Source organism: Triticum aestivum, chromosome 7D, assembly GCF_018294505.1.
Source record: "Triticum aestivum cultivar Chinese Spring chromosome 7D, IWGSC CS RefSeq v2.1, whole genome shotgun sequence".
NCBI lineage: Eukaryota > Viridiplantae > Streptophyta > Magnoliopsida > Poales > Poaceae > Triticum > Triticum aestivum.
The window spans coordinates 62,919,631-62,943,482 of NC_057814.1; the positions used below are offsets into that span (position 1 = coordinate 62,919,631).

Sequence of the window (23,852 nt, forward strand, 5' to 3'; positions counted from 1 at the left end):
GGTTCTTGCCTGTATTGCAAGGTATGCAATTGAGCACGGATCAATGCCCGACCACGGCAGAAGATAGAGAAAAGATGAGTGTCATCCCCTATGCCTCGGTCATAGGTTCTATTATGTATGCCATGCTGTGTACCAGACCTGATGTAAACCTTGCCGTAAGTTTGGTAGGAAGGTACCAAAGTAATCCCGGCATGGAACACTGGACAGCGGTCAAGAATATCCTAAAGTACCTGAAGAGGACTAAGGATATGTTTCTCGTTTATGGAGGTGACGAAGAGCTCGTCGTAAAGGGTTACGTCGACGCTAGCTTCGACACAGATCTGGATGACTCAAAGTCACAAACCGGATACGTGTATATTTTTAATGGAGGAGCCGTAAGCTGGTGCAGTTGCAAGCAAAGTGTCCTGGCGGGATCTACATGTGAAGCGGAGTACATGGCAGCCTCGGAGGCAGCACAGGAAGCAGTCTGGATGAAGGAGTTCATTACCGATCTAGGGGTGATTCCCAATGCGTCGGGCCCAATGGCTCTCTTCTGTGACAACACTGGAGCTATTGCCCTTGCGAAGGAGCCCAGGTTTCACAGGAAGACCAGGCATATCAAGCGCCGCTTCAACTCCATTCGTGAAAGTGTTCAAAATGGAGACATAGATATTTGTAAAGTACATACGGACCTGAATGTAGCAGATCCGTTGACTAAACCTCTCCCTAGAGCAAAACATGATCAACACCAGGACGCAATGGGTGTTCGATTCATCACAATGTAACTAGATTATTGACTCTAGTGCAAGTGGGAGACTTGATGGAAATATGCCCTAGAGGCAATAATAAATGGTTATTATTATATTTCTTTGTTCATGATAATTGTCTATTGTTCATGCTATAATTGTGTTATCCGGAAATCGTAATACATGTGTGAATACATAGACCACAACGTGTCCCTAGTAAGCCTCTAGTTGACTAGCTCGTTGATCAATAGATAGTCATGGTTTCCTGACTATGGACATTGGATGTCATTGATAATGGGATCACATCATTAGGAGAATGATGTGATGGACAAGACCCAATCCTAAGCATAGCTCAAAGATCGTGTAGTTCGTTTGCTAGAGCTTTTCCAATGTCAAGTATCTTCTCCTTAGACCATGAGATCGTGCAACTCCCGGATACCGTAGGAGTACTTTGGGTGTGCCAAACATCACAACGTAACTGGGTGACTATAAAGGTACACTACTGGTATCTCCGAAAGTGTCTGTTGGGTTGGCACGGATCGAGACTGGGATTTGTCACTCCGTATGACGGAGAGGTATCTCTGGGCCCACTCGGTAATGCATCATCATAATGAGCTCAATGTGACTAAGGCGTTAGTCACGGGATCATGCATTGCGGTACGAGTAAAGAGACTTGCCGGTAACGAGATTGAACAAGGTATTGGGATACCGACGATCGAATCTCGGGCAAGTAACATACCGATTGACAAAGGGAATTGTATACGGGATTGATTGAATCCTCGACATCGTGGTTCATCCGATGAGATCATCGTGGAACATGTGGGAGCCAACATGGGTATCCAGATCCCGCTGTTGGTTATTGACCGGAGAGGTGTCTCGGTCATGTCTGCATGTCTCCCGAACCCGTAGGGTCTACACACTTAAGGTTCGGTGACGCTAGGGTTGTAGAGATATGAGTATGCGGAAACCCGAAAGTTGTTCGGAGTCCCGGATGAGATCTCGGATGTCACGAGGAGTTCCGGAATGGTCCGAAGGTGAAGAATTATATATAGGAAGTCAAGTTTCGGCCACCGGGAAAGTTTCGGGGGTCACCGGTATTGTACCGGGACCACCGGAAGGGTCTCCGGGGTCCACCGGGTGGGGCCACCTATCCCGGAGGGCCCCATGGGCTGAAGTGGGAAGGGAACCAGCCCTTAGTGGGCTGGGGCGCCCCCATGGGCCTCCCCCCTGCGCCTAGGGTTGGAAACCCTAGGGTGGGGGGGCGCCCCACTTGCCTTGGGGGGCAAGTCTCCCCCCTGGCCGCCGCTCCCCCCCCCTTGTAGATGTGACTTGGCAGGCGCCCCCCCCTCCCAGGGGGCCTATATAAAGGGGCGGGGGGAGGGAGGGCAGCAACACAACAGCCTTGGGCGCCTCCCTCGTCCCCTGCAACACCTCTCCCTCTCGCAGAAGCTCGGCGAAGCCCTGCCGAGACCCCGCTACATCCACCACCACGCCGTCGTGCTGCTGGATCTCCATCAACCTCTCCTTTCCCCTTGCTGGATCAAGAAGGAGGAGACGTCGCTGCTCCGTACGTGTGTTGAACGCGGAGGTGTCGTCCGTTCGGCACTCGGTCATCGGTGATTTGGATCACGGCGAGTACGACTCCATCAACCTCGTTCATTGGAACGCTTCCGCTCGCGATCTACAAGGGTATGTAGATGCACTCCTTTCCCCTCGTTGCTAGTATACTCCATAGATGGATCGTGGTGAGCGTAGAAAAATTTTAAAATTCTGCTACGATCCCCAACAGCCAGCACTTAGGAAATTTTCAGATTTCCATCGCCAGTTTTCCCCCGCCCGACGACACCGCGAGCTCGATCTACGCCGCCAGGCTGCCCCGGCGCCGTCGCTGTCGCCCGTGCCCCCGAGCCCACGCCGTCGCCCGTCGACGTCGTCCTCCGCCCCCCGCCGCCATCGCCGTCGCCCTCCACCACGCGCCCCCGAGCCGTGTCGCCTTTACGTCACCGTCGCCGTCGCCCGCCGCCCCCGGCCCGCCGCGGTCGCCGTCGCCCTCCGCCACCCATGCCGTCGCCCTCCGCCTCCCACGCCGTTGCCCTCCGTCGCCCGATGTGAGCCGCCGCCACGCCACGGCTCTGTTTATTTTTTTCATATAATTTGTATTATTTTTTTGTTCATTGCATTTTTTCATATATATAATGTATATATATATATATATATATATATATATATATATATATGTATGTGGTAGCTATATGATGAATGGATGTGGCTATGTATGTATCAATATAATGTTCATAAAATTTTTTGTTTATATACTTTTTTTCATATATGTATTAATTTTTTATTGAGGTTAATTATTAGTAGATATCGATTTTAGGTTAGTGCTTAGTAGTTGAACTAGTTGATTTAATAAAACTATTTTATTAAATTTTACTATATATAGAAGTAGTTTATTTTTAGTAAGAACTACTTTATTTTATATATTTATAGTACGTGCTTAGTAGTTGAACTAGTTGATTAATTAATAAAACTATTTTATTAAATTTTACTATATATAGAAGTAGTTTATTTTTAGTAAGAACTACTTTATTTTATTTATTTATAGTAAGTGCTTAGTAGTTGAACTAGTTGATTAATTAATAAAACTATTTTATTAAATTTTACTATATATAGAAGTAGTTTATTTTTAGTAAGAACTACTTTATTTTATATATTTATAGTAAGTGCTTAGTAGTTGAACTAGTTGATTAATTAATAAAACTACTTTATTTTATTTATAGTAAGTGCTTATAGTAGTTGAACTAGTTGATTTAACAAAACTAGTATATTTTACTATAGAAGAAGTTTATTTTTAGCAAGGAAATTAATAGAACTAGTTTGTTTTTTTAGTTAAAGCAATTATTCCCGCATCGACGTCGACGATGCCTATCCCGCATCCTCATCGTCGACTCGGCGGAGGAGGCCGGCTTGATCAGAGGGGCCATGTCCGGGACTGGGCTCCGCCGGGCTGGTGTTGGGAGGTGCTACCTTCCGGTGGGCGTAGGTTGGTCAGGAGCCAGCCCGTCGTTGACCTGATCCTTATTTGGTGGTGGTCGCGTGGGCCAGTGACGGTGCCGAGGCTTTCGGACACCATGGAGGTGGTACGTCACCGTGTCAGCGAGGAGGACCAGCACGTCCGTCGCTACATGGTTGCATTGGAGGGCAGGTTCGACAATACCTGGCAGGTTCTTCAGGTATCTCACTGGAGCTATGATCCTGTGATGGTTCCGTCCCTTTGGGTGTCCACCGCCCGCGCCGATACCCGTCGGGCGCTACTGTTCTAGCTGTACTAGCGATGCTATATGTATGATAGTATTCGAGGTGTATTAGTGATAATATTCGACGATGTACGGACGCATGGAGATGATGTAGTTTTGCTTATAATTGAATGCATCCTAATTTGAATACTACTTTATTTTGTGATTTGATTTTGCTTATTTAATGCTCAAAGTGGAAAACTACTCCTACTTTGAATGCTAAAATTGGAGAGCATTATGATTAGTTGATAGCTTATAGGGTTTTTGTTTTCGCAGAAATCTAGGAGCCCCCGGCCCCTACATCATCCCCGCCGTCGTCCCCGTCACCGCCCCCTCCGACATCGAGGTGAGACCAGCCAAATCCTCTTTTAGAAAGATAATTAAACGATATTTCGGGTTGACTGTAAGTCTGTCGAGTCTCCACCATATATGAGAGGACGAAGAATCCCGACTGTTGTCGTGGGGGTAGCTTCTCCTTCGTTCCCGTGTGCTAGACAAATTGGTGTAATGCACTCGGGAACGAAAGGAGGAGCTACCATCATCGACGGTCGCAAATGTCAGAGAGGAATCAGTGAGGGAGAGTTCCACCATATATATATGAGAGGACGAAGAATCCCGACTGTTGTCGTGGGGGTCGCTTCTCCTTTGTTCCCGTGTGCTAGACATTTTGGTGTAATGCACTCGGGGACAAATGGAGGAGCGACCATCACCAACGGTCGAATGTATACACCACGTGAGCTGAGAGTTTTCAAGAAAAGACTCGACAAACCGATAGTCAACCCGTGATGAATAATAATGATCTAACTTAGGTTTTTTAGTACATATATTTAATTGTAGACGTTTAATATTTGAATTATGAACATAGGAAATGTCGTACTCGGACGACGAAAGTCTCCCGGGGGAGTGCGACTGGTGCCACGACGACCGAGGTCAGTGCGACAGGCCTCACCTGGACGAAGATCGGCGCTTCAGTATTAAGCTGGAGGAGACCTTCGATGTTGAAACGGTACGCAACGACGACAAGTGTTATTTTTTCGTAATTAAGCACGACTTCAACTATTTCAACGTGTACTTTTCATCTTTTACAATTCGGCTAGCTTATCCCATGCCATGCAAGACGCTACGTCTTGGAGAGGATGGGTTTTGAAGACCATGAAAGTATGGAAACAAAGAAAATTCACCTAAGGACCCATCATGATATAGATTTTGAAGTAAATCTGTATAATTCTGAGAGCGTAACCCATTTTGGTTGCAAAAATTGGGAAGCATTTTGCAAGATGTATGGTTTTGATGAGGGTATGCTTGTCACCATGGATCTTGGTGATCCTGACATCGAGCAAGACAATATGGACATTTGGGTCCTTGTTGATACGCCTCCAATTCTACCGCTATGTGAGTTTCTCAAACATAGTTATTAGCTAATTTATATTGTTCATTTCAAAATAGTTGACAGCTTATTTTCATTGACAGCTTATTTTGATTGTTCAAACAATGTGCGGAACATGGTAGACAGAACCTACTACACCGATGGCTCTGAGTTAACTTATAAGGAGAAAACTCATCTGGTCGGATTTTGTACTGATCTTGAGAATTACAATATCTATTGTAAAACTCCTCCACATTATGGTCAATACGTGCCACTAGTGCACGTGTTGAACTACGGTAACTACTATGGAGATACCCTGGTAAGATTTCTTACTATTACGACATCCGTGCATATTTTGCATACTTCTAAAACTAGTACATCATTGCTAACTATGAAGTTATTACTATGTTTTTCAACAGATAATCCCAGAGGATTGTGTGCCTCATTTGATGTATCAGAATGGTAGGCTTGATGTTTTGAACATACAACCAGGTCATCCTACGAATCTCAACTGTCCATACCGGATTTCTAAAAGAAGTGGAGACATGCAAATCAAAGAATGGAAAAAATGTATGGACAGTCGCAAGGAGGTTCTTGGAAGCAAAAGGAAGCGAAGCGCAAGAATTGGAGACAGGATGATCTCCATTCTCCATAATGGAGAGTCAGGGTCTATATTGTTTTATGCTATTTTACCTTAAAGAGGGTATTTCGGTCCTACCTAATACTGATGATCATGTGCTAAGAACAATTAAGTAGGGTTGGTTCGATGACTATGAGGATGATGATCGTATGACTTGTTATTAATAACGAGTAGAAGTTGTATGATGATGATTAGTAGGACTTGTTATTATATATGATGATGCATGATGCGCGCATGAAGAGTTATTATATATCAGCGGGTGAAATGAACATGGATTGGATTGAAGTGAAGGCAACATGCATGTGGTGCATGTCGAAAGTAGTACAATCCAAACTTGATCAAGTTAGGATTAGTATTACTTTCGACATGCACCACATGTTGCCTTCACTTCAATCTAAGCCATGTTTAGGCATAGCAGTACGCAGCGTTGTTAAACCAAGCACGGAGATATAAGAGAGGACACTTCTCTCTAATAGCTACCTAATAACAACCTAAATTAACCCCCAAAACCCCTAAATCAGCCCCTTTCAAAAAAAACAAAAACCTTAGCTCCAGCCAGATGCTGACGCGTGGATGCCTATTGGTCCCGGTTGGTATCACCAACCGGGACCAAAGGCCCCCCGTCCTGGGCTGGCCGCAGCGGCCACGTGGAGGACCTTCTGTCCCGGTTCATGTAAGAACCGGAACTAAAGGCCAATGGCATTAGTAACGACATTTTAGTCCCGGTTCACAAACCGGGACAGAAGGCCCTCACGAACCGGAAGAATAGGCCCTTTTTCTACTAGTGTTAGGATTTGTTTTGCTTGCAGGAATTGGCAACAGCATATTACAATAATGCTTCCTATATCTGTCATTCCCTCCACCTGACCTGGAGAGAGGTCTGCATCCATCTTTAATTTCTTGGAGATTTAGTAATGAAGGTCTAAACATATTAGCATATCTTGATGATATGTCACTTTCAAATAAATACTAGGGCATAAGATTAATTTTTCTTCATGTTATATATTCTGATATATATTCCTAGAGAGTACATATTTGTTTTACTTTTTTTGGTACTAGCTTTGAGAACAACTCTGAAATTGAAACGATGCTTGTTTTAGTCATTGTAACTACAGTACTGAATTCTAGAAAAAATGTGTTGCGGAAATATTAGCTCAAGGTTGAGGAGATGAAATTTTATTTTGTCCCATGTTACACTTGAACGACCTAAGTTTTGACTAGATGGTAGCATTGCTTCCTAATGAGCATTGGTAAAGAAGTCCTAGAGTCATTGTGCAAATACACTATTTATAGTGAATAATGGAGTCCAATTTGCTGCTTCAGTCGGTAACTTGTGGTATTATTACTAAATATGTTTTGTGCAGGTTTCGGCCTTCAATATTTATGATGCCGAACTTTAGTTGTAGGATAAAATGCTCCTATTGTGATCTATGGGATTGCATGTAGTTGGTTGAATAAATATATATTATATCACTCTAAACTCTGCATTTCCTTCTTCACTTTCATCAACACCTAATTATACATTTCAAAGTATTTGGGTTCATGGCAAACTAGAGTTCATGGTGTAGCAAGACTCCTATTCACCATCTCAGTATTGCAGTTTAATTTAATTGATAGTGGCTTTGCTTATTTGTTATTTTTGGATGTTTCAGGAAGACATAAATTTGCAAATAGAACGTGGAGAAGAACTCCACTGTAATCCACTAATACGAATAAGGCAACGGATCGGGATGGTGTTTCAAGGATTGAAATTAGTTACGATAGCTTAGATAAACCGATCAGACTTTATTTTTTCATGCACTGTCATTTTGAATTTTGTATTGGCTTCATGCATCCTTTTATTTATGTCCAGTTCAAAGAATTTTTTTTTTTGAGAATGACGAGCCCCCAAATTATACAGGAGAATGATTACGGTCATACAACCAAACCTCCTGTACCCTACTTGGTACAGCTCCAATCATCTTGAAGTCCCCATGATCTTTTGCTTCCATCGCCAGGTTGTGCGCGAACTTGTTCCTTTCCCTGCTGATCCAGTTGACTTGCCAGGATACGAAGTGCCCCAAGCACTCACGTACATCTCTCATAATCGGAAAACAGTGGGATCGGTTTGTGGCTTGCGGGGACAACTCTTTAGCTAGTGTACTGCAATCAGTTTCGATGATTATATGGCCATTAAACAGAGCGGACAGGCCTATCAGGCCTTCTCTAATAGCACATGCTTCAGCCTCCATTACGTCCATGCAGGTCCCAGTATTCTGCCCAAGGGAGACAACGGGGATTCCCTTGTGGTCTCTAGCCACAGCTCCGGCATAGCTCAGTCCCGAGTCAGGGTTGTATGCTGTGTCCGTATTCAGTTTTGCAAATCCCGCTGGAGGAGCATACCAATGGTTGCCTGCATCATTTTCCCGCCTCACATTACGTATGTTCTTGCTTCCCACTGGCTCTTTCCCCCTCTCGCTATCTGTGGCGACAAGACAGTTTCGGATTTCCTCTTCATATCTTGTCAGGAAGGATGCAGATCTCGAGATGGATTCTTTCCCATCCCCATGCACGCAGTTGTCCCGTAGGAACCATGCTCTCCATATCAGTAAAAGGATTTTATCCCGCATGTCTGCATTGCATGTGTCCAGGATGATCTGTAGCCAATCTCTGCCAGTGTTTCTGAATGTCGCCTCATCCGGGAGGTCCCAAACCTCTCTCATTGCAAATCTCAAAGCCTTGCTTTTGGTGCATTCTATCACACTGTGGAACTCCTCTTCCTCTGCATATCCACATATGCTACACGTAGTATCCACCTCCAAAGTTCGTTTGAATTTATTCTTCTTGGTGGCCAGGGTATTGGTCGCAACCCTCCAACCAAATATTTTAACCTTTTCCGGCACTGAAGCCTTCCAGATAAGATCCCATATGCTACGGTTGTTACTGTCACCTGCACATGTAGATGTAGCTAGGTCTCGCCATGGTCCGTCCATGGCCAGTCTATACGCACTCCGCACAGAGAACACTCCAGATTTCTCATGATTCCACGCAAGATGATCCTCCGTCGGATTGGTCGGCAGTTTGATTTTGCAAATATCATCTGCATCAAAATGATTGAAAATCCGATATATAAGTTCGGTGTTCCAATTATTTTCCCCTTGCACTAATAGTTGGTTGACCCATCTCAACCGAGTTCTGGAGGTAAAGTTCGCCACTTTGAGTCCTTCCTTCCTGGGGATCCAATTATCTCTTGTGATTTGAATACTTCTTCCATTACCCACACGCCATATGAGGCCTTTCTTCAAAAGTTCCAGCCCAAATTCAATCCCTCTCCATGCAGGTGATGCATCCGATGCAAAGACTGTGTCAAGGAGCTTACCATGCGGAAAATATTTGGATTTAAGGACTCGAGCACAGAGGCTATCCGGGTTCTGGATCAATCTCCATGCTTGTCTAGCTAGAAGTGCTTGGTTGAAACCTTGCATATCTCTGAATCCAATCCCACCTGCTCTCTTGGGTTTTACCATTTTATCCCAAGCCATCCAATGGACTTTGCGGTGTTCTCCATCTTCACCCCACCAAAATTTTCTGATAAGCTTCTCATATTTCTCACAGAAGCCTACAGACATCTTGAAAACACTCATCACATGGGTGGGTAAAGCTTGAGCTACGGATTTCACAAGTGCCTCCTTCGCTGCATGAGACATACACCTTTCGGACCAATCATTGCATCGCTTGCCAAACCTGTCCATAATGGGTTGAAAGTTATCATCCTTCATTTTCCCCTCTGGAGTAGGGAGTCCCAAGTACTTGCTCTCAAACGTGGCCGACACCACACCTAGGGTCTCCTTGATCCGTTCTTGGGTTGTGTTCGGGCATCGCTCACTGAAAAGTATTGAACATTTACTTGGGCTGAGAAGCTGACCCGAGCAATTTTGAAACAAAGCGAGCGCTTTCTGAACAGCATTGGCTTCCTCCGCAGATGCTTTGAAGAACAAAAGGCTGTCATCGGCAAAGAGGAGATTCGAAATACCTGGGCTCCCTCTTGCCACCTTAATGGGTGTGATGCTACCATTGGATATCTCTTTATTCAGGATACTAATAAGACCATCCGCGACAAAGAGGAATTGATATGGGCTAAGGGGATCTCCTTGACGCAGCCCTCTCGACGGACTAAAAGTTTCCAGCAGCTCACCGTTGCATCGGACAACATATCTCACCGAGCAAACACACTTCATCACCCAGTTCGTCCATTTTTCATTAAATCCCAATTTGCGCAGAGTGTTTTCAAGGAAACCCCAGTCCACTCTGTCATATGCTTTCGCCAGGTCTAGCTTGTATGCACAGTGAGTATCTCGTGCGTTCTTGCTATGTTGAATTTTATGGAAGCATTCAAACGCAATGTAGGCATTGTCCGTTAGCAATCTCCCAGGGACAAACGCACTCTGCGTCTCGGAGATGATTTCATCCAGGAATGGCCTCAGTCGGTTTACTAGACACTTCGCCACTACCTTATATATGACGTTGCATAAACTGATCGGACGGAAGTCCTTAAAGCTCTCGGGGTTGCTGCCTTTCGGAATGAGGACAATAGTAGTATCGTTAATTCCTTCGGGCATGATCCCATCTGCAAAGAACTTCTTTACCGCCCCTACCACATCTTCTTTTAAAATGTCCCAATTCCTCTGATAGAAGCGGGCTGGAAACCCATCGGGCCCTGGTGCTTTCAATGGGCCGATTTAAAATAAGGCGTCACTGATTTCCTTTTCTGTGAAATCCTTTGTCAGCATGTTATTCATATCCTCATTAACTCTCGCTTGCATCATGTTGATTAATTCCTGCCGTGCCACCTTATCATATTTAGTATATAGGTCCTTGAAAAAGCGTGTGGTCATCTGCTGGATCCCATCCTTATCTTCAACCCACTGGCCATTACCATCTTTCAACCTTGTGATGGTATTCTTTTTCCTTCTCCAGGTTGCCTTCCGCTGAAAATATTTAGTGTTTTTATCGCCCTCTTTCAGCCAGGTTGTTCTAGATCTTTGTCTCCACATAATTTCCTCTCTCAACAAAACTTCATCAAGTTCCCTCGCTACTCTGTTTATTTCGTACTGCCTACCAGCTGTGGGAGGTCCTTCCCAAAGGCTCTCGAGTTTCTTGCGCAACTGCATTGTTTTCTTAACAATGGATCCAAATTCTTTCTTAGCCCAACTTTACAGCCCTTGTTGTATCGAGCCCAACTTCTCTTTCATTTCCTCCAGTGAACTAGCAGTTGCAGACCTGCTCCATGTGCTGTCCACCGTCTCAAACAAGGAATTTTCCCTCTCCCACATGGCTTCATACCGAAAGCTGCTGTTCTTTTTCCTGTATTCCATGCGTTCACTGAATGTTAACAAGAGTGGTAGGTGGTCAGACCTGGAGGAGCAAATGTGCTGGATATGTGCATCCTTAAAGAGTTCAGACCACCGAGGGCAGGCCACACCCCTGGATATGTGCGTCCTTAAAGAGTTCAAAGAATTTTTGTCCGAATGGTAGCGTCATTACCGTGTAATGGTTAGAGAAAACGGCGCGGCAAGGCGCGCGTATGCTTCTAGTTGAGATAGATGCCACCTCAGTTCCTAACACTTTCCTATTCCTCTCTATACCTACTAATAAAGTGAGAAGCACTCCTGCCTGTCCGTTGTGCTCTTTGCAAAAAAGAAAAAAACCCTGTTGTTTTCTGAAATCAACCCAGGGTCCAGATTTAAGTGAGTTTGGAAAAAAAGTTTTGCTTTTTTGTAGATACCCCTTGTTATTTCTTAAAATCAACCCACGGTCCATGTTTTATTAAAAAATATGGATATCTTTTAAACCCTAGCTTCAATTTTAACATGTCATATATGGAATTTGATTAGAAAAATATGCGGAATCTGAATATGATGTTCATTTACATGGTGATCATTTGAAAAAAAATTCTATTTAGGGTGCAAACTTAATCAATAACACATGATCCATCTTTCTTTCATACCGGTGCCGATCCGCATTGGAAATGAACACTTCAAATAATTTTGGCGACGAAAGAAACCATATATAATCACGCATGCACGCCTCAGCAAAACCTGGCCGGGGGGGGGGGGGGATTTCTCATCTTATGTAGAAAGAGAGACGTCGTCGTAGGATTGACCACATTCAAACACCTTGTAATTGTGTGAGCACTGAGGCCACCGTTGATGAGGGTGGAAGAAGGATAAGCGGAACACAGATGTGATGCCATGTTAAAATAAAGGATCGAGCACACGAAGACAGAGACCCCTCCCCTCCCCTCCCGAGTCGCCCCCCGCGTGGGCGGCCGGGAGGCCCCTAGATCCCGTCAGCCAGCCCTCCCCCACCCCTCCTCCTCCAACCTCGCCGCCGCCCAAGGGCGCGGCCAGGCGAAGCTTGGTCGTCGCCGGCGGCGGCGGGGACTCGGGCCCTCTCGCTCGCATGGGGCTGGCGCCCCCGGGCCGGAGCGTGGCGGCGGGCCGGACGCCACGGCAGGTGGTGGCGGCGCCTCGGCAACTTCGCTCCCCCGCGGCAGGAGGCCTCGCGATCTGGTGCGTCGCGTTCGCCATGGACGGCGGCGGCGTGACCAGATCGGGTCGCGGCGGCGCGGCCGGATCTATGCCCAAGCGTGGGCCTTGATCGCTGGTCTGTCGTCGGCACGGTGGCGGGTGCGACTCGTCGGCAGCTGGGCAGATCCGCCGGGATTCTACCCTTGTCTGGTCCTTGACAGCGCGGGCATCTCCGGGGGAAACCCTAGATCTCCTTGGGATCGAGCGATGATGGCGACTTTGCGTCGTAGTCCCTCTTTAGGGCATCGTTTTGGAGTTTACTCTGGTTGAAGGGACCAGCGACGTCGGTGGCACACGTCTGGTGGAGCAACTGCCGTCGTTGCAGTCTGCGTCATCAGGCTCGGGATGCTCCGGGGGAAACCCTTGATCTGGGTCCTCCGGATCGGACGATGATGACGTTTTATCGCTTTCCCTCCTGGGGGCATCGTTTTGGAGCAAGTGATGGCTAGGGGGATGGTGGAGCGGTACTTCATCTCACACATTGATGGCGGCGGAGATCGGCGGCATGGCATTGTGGAGGCTCGGCGTCCGATGCGCGGAGATGGACAGACAAGGTAGAAGCCTCAATATGATCTGAAGACGGTCCTGTGGAAGATGGTGGCGACGACACACGAGTGCGTCTGAACGGATTGTGCCCAGACCCGGTATGTGGCTCGGCTGGGGCTTCTGGCTTTTAGTGTTAGGCTTAGGTGAGTGGTTTGGATAGTGGCCCAGCTAGCATCCCTTCATCATATGATAGGAGTAGCGGCATATGTTGCCAAGATGGTGGATTCTAATATATTGTTTGTAATACTTTATAAGGTCCCCGAGAATAATCAATAAAGTGGCCGTATGCATCTCCCAGATGCAGAGGCCGGAGGTCATCCTCCTTTTCTATAAAAAAATAAAAATATAATAAAAAATCAAAAAATGTTAAAATAAAGGATGTGGATCTATTAGGCTTTCGAGTCATGATTACTGGGTTAGGGGCTCGTCTATTTTTTCCTGTTGGGATGCACGGTCACTTTTGCTACTGATATCCTATCAACAAAAGGAGGCCTTATAAAAATAACTGAAGTGGCAAAATAAGACGCTGCCGACGCATGTGCTTGGGCTCCTGTGCTAGCTAGTTACTAAGAATTAATGGGTTTACTAATATCTATATATCAATCGGTTTCGGAAAATGCAATCTCAGTTTAGTGTACAAAAAATGTAACTTCCACGTTTTCCAGAAAACTATAGCCACATGTTAAAGTGCTACTCCCTCCGTTTTTTGATACTACACGACGTTTTTTGACACTACACTAGATTTAAAAAACGTTTTACATTATGAGACGGAGGGAATACTTGTATGTTCCATATGGAGGAAAAACCTCAATCAACGGGTGGACCTAATTATAAATGGACATTGCTGGTATGTGTTAGAACAGTGCAAGCATTGATGCTAGCCGCTCTGTAATCCACGCCCACTTTCCACAATCTTTTGCTTATTTATAAATATGTGCGCAGCAATCTAAACACGTAATATAAGCTCTCCACTCTCTCTTATTGATCCATCTAACAAGTATCAGTACCAGGTCGCAGTGAAGACGTTCACACTCTTTTCATAGCCGCCCGGCACCAGCGCCATGGTACTACTCCAAGACAACCTATTTTTCATTTGTCATGATGCTTCCGGAGACATCCGCCTCTTCTTATTTTTTCTGTGCGTAGCTACTATGACCACACTCCTGTACCTCATGAGCCGTTCGCGCACAGTATACATTGTTGATTATGCGTGTTTCCGGCCTGACTCGAACTACCGCACCAGCAAGGCCGCATGGATTGAGAACATTCACCATTCTTGGTCCTACGACGACAGCGGCCATCTGCGCTTCTTGACCCGTATTTCTGAACGGTCAGGCCTTGGTGATGACACCTACCTCCCCGGCTTGCCACCATCATATCCCACCATATTATTGTTTAAGTGAAGCCCGTGCTGAAGCGGAGTTGTCCATCTTGACAACCATAGATGAGCTGCTCCTGAAGACGTCAATCGATCTTGATGCAATCGCCATACTCATCGTGAACTGCAGCCTCTTCAACCCAACTCCGTCCCTCGCGGACATGATCATGAGACGATATAAGCTTCGAGATCATATCTACAACGTGCAACTCTCTGGTATGGGTTGCAGCGCAGGGCTAATCGCAGTGGGTCTTGCCAAGGACCTCCTGCAGAACGCTCCTTCTAACGCGCATGCGATGGTCGTGTCCACGGAGATCTTGACTGGGGCCTACTACACCGGGGGGAAGCGTGAAATGCAGCTGACCGACATGTTGTTCCGCATGGGTGGCTCCGCGGTGCTCCTCTCAACGTCGAGTACCAGAGCTTGTTTTGAGCTGGCGCACGTAATTCGGAACTGCACCAGCTCCGGAGACGGTGCATACCGATGTGTATTTTATGAGGAAGATATGACAAGGGAGTTCTTGGTCATACAACCAAACCTCCTGTACCCTACTTGGTACAGCTCCAATCATCTTGAAGTCCCCATGATCTTTTGCTTCCATCGTCAGGTTGTGCGCGAACTTGTTCCTTTCCCTGCTGATCCAGTTGACTTGCCAGGATACGAAGTGCCCCAAGCACTCACGTAAAACTCTCATAATCGGAAAACAGTGGGATCGGTTTGTGGCTTGCGGGGACAACTCTTTAGCTAGCGTACTGCAATCAGTTTCGATGATTATATGGCCATTAAACAGAGCGGACAGGCCTATCAGGCCTTCTCTAATAGCACATGCTTCAGCCTCCATTACGTCCATGCAGGTCCCAGTATTCTGCCCAAGGGAGACAACGGGGATTCCCTTGTGGTCTCTAGCCACAGCTCCGGCATAGCTCAGTCCCGAGTCAGGGTTGTATGCTGTGTCCGTATTCAGTTTTGCAAATCCCGCTGGAGGAGCATACCAGTGGTTGCCTGCATCATTTTCCCGCCTCACATTACGTATGTTCTTGCTTCCCACTGGCTCTTTCCCCCTCTCGCTATCTGTGGCGACAAGACAGTTTCGGATTTCCTCTTCATATCTTGTCAGGAAGGATGCAGATCTCGAGATGGATTCTTTCCCATCCCCATGCACGCAGTTGTCCCGTAGGAACCATGCTCTCCATATCAGTAAAAGGATTTTATCCCGCATGTCTGCATTGCATGTGTCCAGGATGATCTATAGCCAATCTCTGCCAGTGTTTCTGAATGTCGCCTCATCCGGGAGGTCCCAAACCTCTCTCATTGCAAATCTCAAAGCCTTGCTTTTGGTGCATTCTATCACACTGTGGAACTCCTCTTCCTCTGCATATCCACATATGCTACACGTAGTATCCACCTCCAGAGTTCGTTTGAATTTATTCTTCTTGGTGGCCAGGGTATTGGTCGCAACCCTCCAACCAAATATTTTAACCTTTTCCGGCACTGAAGCCTTCCAAATAAGATCGCATATGCTACGGTTGTTACTGTCACCTGCAGATGTAGATGTAGCTAGGTCTCGCCCTGGTCCGTCCATGGCCAGTCTATACGCACTCCGCACAGAGAACACTCCAGATTTCTCATGATTCCACGCAAGCTGATCCTCCGTCGGATTGGTCGGCAGTTTGATTTTGCAAATATCATCTGCATCAAAATGATTGAAAATCCGATATATAAGTTCGCTGTTCCAATTATTTTCCCCTTGCACTTATAGTTGGTTGACCCATCTCAACCGAGTTCTGGAGGTAAAGTTCGCCACTTTGAGTCCTTCCTTCCTGGGGATCCAATTATCTCTTGTGATTTGAATACTTCTTCCATTACCCACACGCCATATGAGGCCTTTCTTCGAAAGTTCCAGCCCAAATTCAATCCCTCTCCATGCAGGTGATGCATCCGATGCAAAGACTATGTCAAGGAGCTTACCATGCGGAAAATATTTGGATTTAAGGACTCGAGCACAGAGGCTATCCGGGTTCTGGATCAATCTCCATGCTTGTCTAGCTAGAAGTGCTTGGTTGAAACCTTGCATATCTCTGAATCCAATCCCACCTGCTCTCTTGGGTTTTAGCATTTTATCCCAAGCCATCCAATGGACTTTGCGGTGTTCTCCATCTTCACCCCACCAAAATTTTCTGATAAGCTTCTCATATTTCTCACAGAAGCCTACAGACATCTTGAAAACACTCATCACATGGGTGGGTAAAGCTTGAGCTACGGATTTCACAAGTGCCTCCTTCGCTGCATGAGACATATACCTTTCCGACCAATCATTGCATCGCTTGCCAAACCTGTCCATAATGGGTTGAAAGTTATCATCCTTCATTTTCCCTTCTGGAGTAGGGAGTCCCAAGTGCTTGCTCTCAAACGTGGCCGACACCACACCCAGGGTCTCCTTGATCCGTTCTTGGGTTGTGTTCGGGCATCGCTCACTGAAAAGTATTGAACACTTACTTGGGGTGAGAAGCTGACCCGAGCAATTTTGAAACAAAGCGAGCGCTTTCTGAACGGCATTGGCTTCCTCCACAGATGCTTTAAAGAACAAAAGGCTGTCATCGGCAAAGAGGAGATTCGAAATACCTGGGCTCCCTCTTGCCACCTTAATGGGTGTGATGTTACCATTGGATATCTCCTTATTCAGGATACTAGTAAGACCATCCGCGACAAAGAGGAATAGATATGGGCTAAGGGGATCTCCTTGACGTAGCCCTCTCGACGGACTAAAAGTTTGCAGCAGCTCACCGTGGCACCGGACAGCATATCTCACCGAGCAAACACACTTCATCACCCAGTTCGTCCATTTTTCATTAAATCCCAATTTGCGAGTGTTTTCAAGGAAACCCCAATCCACTCTGTCATATGCTTTCGCCAGGTCTAGCTTGTACGCACAATGAGTATCTCGTGCGTTCTTGCTATGCTGAATTTTATGGAAGAATTAAAACGCAATGTAGGCATTATCTGTTAGCAATCTCCCAGGGACAAACGCACTCTGCGTCTCGAAGATGATTTCATCCAGGAATGGCCTCAGTCGGTTTACTAGACACTTCGCCACTACCTTATATATGACGTTGCATAAACTGATCGGATGGAAGTCCTTCAAGCTCTCGGGGTTGCTGCCTTTCGGAATGAGGACAATAGTAGTATCGTTAATTCCTTCGGGCATGATCCCATCTGCAAAGAACTTCTTTACTGCCCCTACCACATCTTCTTTTAAAATGTCCCAATTCCTCTGATAGAAGTGGGCTGGAAACCGATCGGGCCCTGGTGCTTTCAATGGGCCAATTTGAAATAAGGCGTCACTAATTTCCTTTTCTGTGAAATCCTTTGTCAGTAGGTTATTCATATCCTCATTAACTCTCACTTGCATCATGTTGATTAATTCCTGTGGTGCCACCTTATCATCTTTAGTATACAGGTCCTTGAAAAGCGTGTGGTCATCTGCTGGATCCCATCCTTATCTTCAACCCACTGGCCATTACCATCTTTCAATCTTGTGATGGTATTGTTTTTCCTTCTCCAGGTTGCCTTCCGCTGAAAATATTTAGTGTTTTTATCGCCCTCTTTCAGCCAGGTTGTTCTAGATCTTTGTCTCCACATAATTTCCTCTCTCAACAAAACTTCATCAAGTTCCCTCGCTACTCTGTTTATTTGGTACTGCCTACCAGCTGTGGGAGGTCCTTCCCAAAGGCTCTCGAGTTTCTTGCGCAACTGCATTGTTTTCTTAACAATGGATCCAAATTCTTTCTTAGCCCAACTTTGCAGCCCTTGTTGTATCAAGCCCAACTTCTCTTTCATTTCCTCCAGTGAACTAGCAGTTGCAGACCTGCTCCATGTGCTGTCCACCGTCTCAAACAAGGAATTTTCCCTCTCCCACATGGCTTCATACCGAAAGCTGCTGTTCTTTTTCCTGTATTCCATGCGTTCACTGACTGTTAACAAGAGTGGTAGGTGGTCAGACCTGGAGGAGCAAATGTGCTGGATATGTGCATCCTTAAAGAGTTCAGACCACCGAGGGCAGGCCACACCCCTGGATATGTGCGTCCTTAAAGAGTTCAAAGAATTTTTGTCCGAATGGTAGCGTCATTACCGTGTAATGGTTAGAGAAAACGGCGCGGCAAGGCGCGCGTATGCTTCTAGTTGAGATAGATGCCACCTCAGTTCCTAACACTTTCCTATTCCTCTCTATACGTACTAATAAAGTGAGAAGCACTCCTGCCTGTCCGTTGTGCTCTTTGCAAAAAAGAAAAAAACCCTGTTGTTTTCTGAAATCAACCCAGGGTCCAGATTTAAGTGAGGTTGGAAAAAAAAAGTTTTGCTTTTTTGTAGATACCCCTTGTTATTTCTTAAAATCAACCCACGGTCCATGTTTTATTAAAAAATATGGATATCTTTTAAACCCTAGCTTCAATTCTAACATGTCATATATGGAATTTGATTAGTAAAATATGCGGAATCTGAATATGATGTTCATTTACATGGTGATCATTTGAAAAAAAATTGCTATTTAGGGTGCAAACTTAATCAATAACACATGACCCATCTTTCTTTAATACCGGTGCCGATCCGCATTGGAAATGAACACTTAAAATAATTTTGGCGACGAAAGAAACCATATATAATCATGCATGCACGCCTCAGCAAAACCTCGCCGGGGGGGGGGGGGGGGGGGGGGGCGGGATTTCTCATCTTATGTAGAAAGAGAGACGTCATAGGATTGACCACATTCAAACACCTTGTAATTGTGTGAGCACTGAGGCCACCGTTGATGAGGGTGGAAGAAGGATAAGCGGAACACAGATGTGATGCCATGTTAAAATAAAGGATCGAGCACACGAAGACAGAGACCCCTCCCCTCCCCTCCCGAGTCTCCCCCCGCGTGGGCGGCCGGGAGGCCCCCAGATCCCGTCAGCCAGCCCTCCCCCACCCCTCCTCCTCCTCCCTCGCCACCGCCCAAGGGCGCGGCCGGGCGAAGCCTGGTCGTCGCCGGCGGCGGCGGGGACTCGGGCCCTCTCGCTCGCGTGGGGCTGGCGCGGGCCGGCGCCCCCGGCCCGGAGCGTGGCGGCAGGACGGACGCCACGGCGGGTAGTGGCGGCGCCTCGGCGACTTCGCTCCCCCGCGGCAGGAGGCCTCGCGATCTGGTGCGTCGCGGTCGCCATAGACGGCGGTGGCGTGACCGGATCGGGTCGCGGCGGCGCGGCCGGATCTATGCCCAAGCGTGGGCCTTGATCGCTGGTCTGTCGTCGGCACGGTGGCGGGTGCGACTCATCGGCAGCTGGGCAGATCCGCCGGGATTCTACCCTTGTCTGGTCCTTGACAGCGCGGGCATCTCTGGGGGAAACCCTAGATCTCCTTGGGATCGAGCGATGACGGCGAATTTGCGTCGTAGTCCCTCTTTAGGGCATCGTTTTAGAGTTTACTCCGGCTGAAGGGACCAGCGACGTCGGTGGCACACGTCTGGTGGAGCAACTGCCGTCGTTGCAGTCTGCGTCATCAGGCTCGGGATGCTCCGGGGGAAACCCAAGATCTGGGTCCTCCGGATCGGACGATGATGACGTTTTATCGCTTTCCCTCCTGGGGGCATCGTTTTGGAGCAAGTGATGGCTAGGGGGATGGTGGAGCGGTACTTCATCTCACACATTGATGGCGGCGGAGATCGGCGGCATGGCGCTGTGGAGGCTCGGCATCCGATGCGCGGAGATGGACTCGCGCAGGAGGAGGTAGCCGTCTGGCGTCATGGTGACGTTGATGGCAGAGTGGCCAGACAAGGTAGAAGCCTCAATATGATCTGAAGACGGACCTGTGGAAGATGGTAGCGACGACACACGAGTGCGTCTGACCGGATTGTGCCCCAGACCCGGTATGTGGCTCGGCTGGGGCTTCTAGCTTTTGATGTTAGGCTTAGGTGAGTGGTTTGGGTAGTGGCCCAGCTAGCATCCCTTCATCATATGGATAGGAGTAGCGGCATATGTTGCCAAGACGGTGGATTCAGATATATTGTTTGTAATACTTTATAAGGTCCTCGAGAATAATCAATAAAGTGGCCGTATGCATCTCCCAGATGCAGAGGCCGGAGGTCATCCTCCTTTTCTATAAAAAAATAAAAAAATCAAAAAATATTAAAATAAAGGATGTGGATCTATTAGGGTTTCGAGTCATGATTACTGGGTTAGGGGCTCGTCTATTTTTTTTCTGTTGGAATGCAAGGTCACTTTTGCTACTGATATCCTATGAACAAAAGGAGGCCTTATAAAAATAACTGATGTGGCAAAATAAGACGCTGCCGACGCATGTGCTTGGGCTCCTGTGCTAGCTAGTTACTAAGAATTAATGGGTTTACTAATATCTATATATCAATCGGTTTCGGAAAATGCAATCTCAGTTTAGTGTACAAAAAATGTAACTTGCACGTTTTCCAGAAAACTATAGCCACATGTTAAAGTGCTACTCCCTCCGTTTTTTGATACTACACGACGTTTTTTGACACTACACTAGATTTAAAAAACGTTTTACATTATGAGACGGAGGGAGTACTTGTATGTTTCATATGGAGGAAAAACCTCAATCAACGGGTGGACCTAATTATAAATGGACATTGCTGGTATGTGTTAGAACAGTGCAAGCATTGATGCTAGCCGCTCTGTAATCCACGCCCACTTTCCACAATCTTTTGCTTATTTATAAATATGTGCGCAGCAATCTAAACACGTAATATAAGCTCTCCACTCTCTCTTATTGATCCATCTAACAAGTATCAGTACCAGGTCGCAGTGAAGACGTTCACACTCTTTTCATAGCCGCCCGGCACCAGCGCCATGGTACTACTCCAAGACAACCTATTTTTCATTTGTCATGATGCTTCCGGAGACATCCGCCTCTTCTTATTTTTTCTGTGCGTAGCTACTATGACCACACTCCTGTACCTCATGAGCCGTTCGCGCACAGTATACATTGTTGATTATGCGTGTTTCCGGCCTGACTCGAACTACCGCACCAGCAAGGCCGCATGGATTGAGAACATTCACCATTCTTGGTCCTACGACGACAGCGGCCATCTGCGCTTCTTGACCCGTATTTCTGAACGGTCAGGCCTTGGTGATGACACCTACCTCCCCGGCTTGCCACCATCATATCCCACCATATTATTGTTTAAGTGAAGCCCGTGCTGAAGCGGAGTTGTCCATCTTGACAACCATAGATGAGCTGCTCCTGAAGACGTCAATCGATCTTGATGCAATCGCCATACTCATCGTGAACTGCAGCCTCTTCAACCCAACTCCGTCCCTCGCGGACATGATCATGAGACGATATAAGCATCGAGATCATATCTACAACGTGCAACTCTCTGGTATGGGTTGCAGCGCAGGGCTAATCGCAGTGGGTCTTGCCAAGGACCTCCTGCAGAACGCTCCTTCTAACGCGCATGCGCTGGTCGTGTCCACGGAGATCTTGACTGGGGCCTACTACACCGGGGGGAAGCGTGAAATGCAGCTGACCGACATGTTGTTCCGCATGGGTGGCTCCGCGGTGCTCCTCTCAACGTCGAGTACCAGAGCTTGTTTTGAGCTGGCGCACGTAATTCGGAAGAGCACCAGCTCCGAAGACGGTGCATACCGATGTGTATTTTATGAGGAAGATATGACAAGGGAGTTCTTGGTCTCAATCTATCCAAGGGCCTTGTGAACGTCGCAGGCAAGGCTCTCGGGGCTAGCATCACCACGGTTGGACTGCTTATTCTCCCATTGTTAGTCAAGATTGCATTTCTACTCGTTCATCTCACGGAAGGTTCTAAATGGAACCACCAAGTCATATGTGCCTGACTTCCGCAAAGCTTTCGATCATTTGTGCATCCATGCAGGTGGACGGGCAGTAATCGATGCTGTGCAGCGTAGCCTCTGTCTGCTTGATGAGCATGTTGAGCCATCAAGGATGACACTTCACAAGTTTGGGAACACATCGAGTAGCTCGGTATGGTATGAGCTGGCATACAGTGAGGCCAAGGGTCGAATGAGGAAGGGGGGCCGAGTTGGGATGATTGGATTTGGCTCCGGATACAAGTGTAACAGTGCAGTGTTAAAGTGCATCTAGCCAACAAAAAGTGCTGATAAGGCATGGCAAGATTGCATTTATCGCTACCCAATAGATGTTCCTAAGGAGGTGTAGAATATGCTATTATTTTGGTCATATAGGACTATATTTACTCATGTGGACTTTGTGTTATCTGCTTGGCATACCACATGATATACGCAGTGAATAATTTTAGGTTGGGATTTGTCGGTTGGTGACGCACTACTAGGGAAAAGCATAACAGTAGCGCGGGTTTTTGGCCTACCAGTAGCGCGGGTGACAGCGCTACTGCTACGGCGCTACAGCTAAAGGTTAGCAGTAGCGTGGGTTTACCCGCGCTACTGCTATATCCACTTAGTAGTAGCGCCTCCTGGAAAGGGCGCTACTGGTAATTACTAGCAGCGCTTCTCGCAGCCCGCGCTAGTACTATTATTCCGTATTCTATTTGTTTTTATTTCATGTTGTATTCATACACCTTTATACAAGTTTTCATACAGTAGCAATTTAGAGATTGTTTTTACATCATAATGAGTTATTACATCACTGGGTGAAAGAACCGTGGACTAGTTTCAAGTGGATGGATATCCACTTGAAACTAATCAGCGGTTCTTTCACCCAATGATGTAATAAATGTCATTATCATCATCATGTCATTAACAACTTATCATCATAATACATCATTGTCATATAACACCTCCTCATGATCATCATTTTCATCTATGAGACATCATATAGCAAGTTGGTCATTAGTCATAATCACAACTCCTCCTCATCATCATCAACTTTAACACATTATACCACATAATAACACATTGTACCTAGGACCTACTTCTCTCTCATAGGACCTACTACCTTCTCTTAGGTAAAATAGCATAAAACAAGATAGGCCCTGACTCTCCATTATGGAGAATGGAGATTATCCTGTCTCCAATTCTTGCCCTTCGCACAATGTTGCTTCCAAGTAGCTCCATATGATTGACCATACATTTTTTCCAATTTTTGATTGTCATGTCTTCATCGGTTTTAGAAATCCGATATGAACATGAGTGATTCGTAGGATGACCTGGCTGTATGTTCAAAACATCAAGGCGGCCTTTCTGAAACATCAGATGGGGCACACAATCCTTCGGGATTTTCTATTGAAAAACATAGTAATAACTTCGTAGTTAGCAATGTAGTTCAGTTTTAGAGGAATTTATGCAAAAGATGCACGGATGTCGTAATA

At 46.5% G+C, this 23,852-nt stretch overlaps 2 pseudogenes; both read left to right on the forward strand.

Moving 5' to 3' along the window:
• The first annotated feature begins 14,203 nt into the window (after nucleotides 1-14,203).
• Nucleotides 14,204-15,206, forward strand: LOC123170807 (3-ketoacyl-CoA synthase 4-like; annotated as a pseudogene).
• A 6,169-nt stretch (nucleotides 15,207-21,375) lies between these two features.
• Nucleotides 21,376-22,723, forward strand: LOC123165040 (3-ketoacyl-CoA synthase 5-like; annotated as a pseudogene).
• The last annotated feature ends 1,129 nt before the right edge of the window (nucleotides 22,724-23,852 follow it).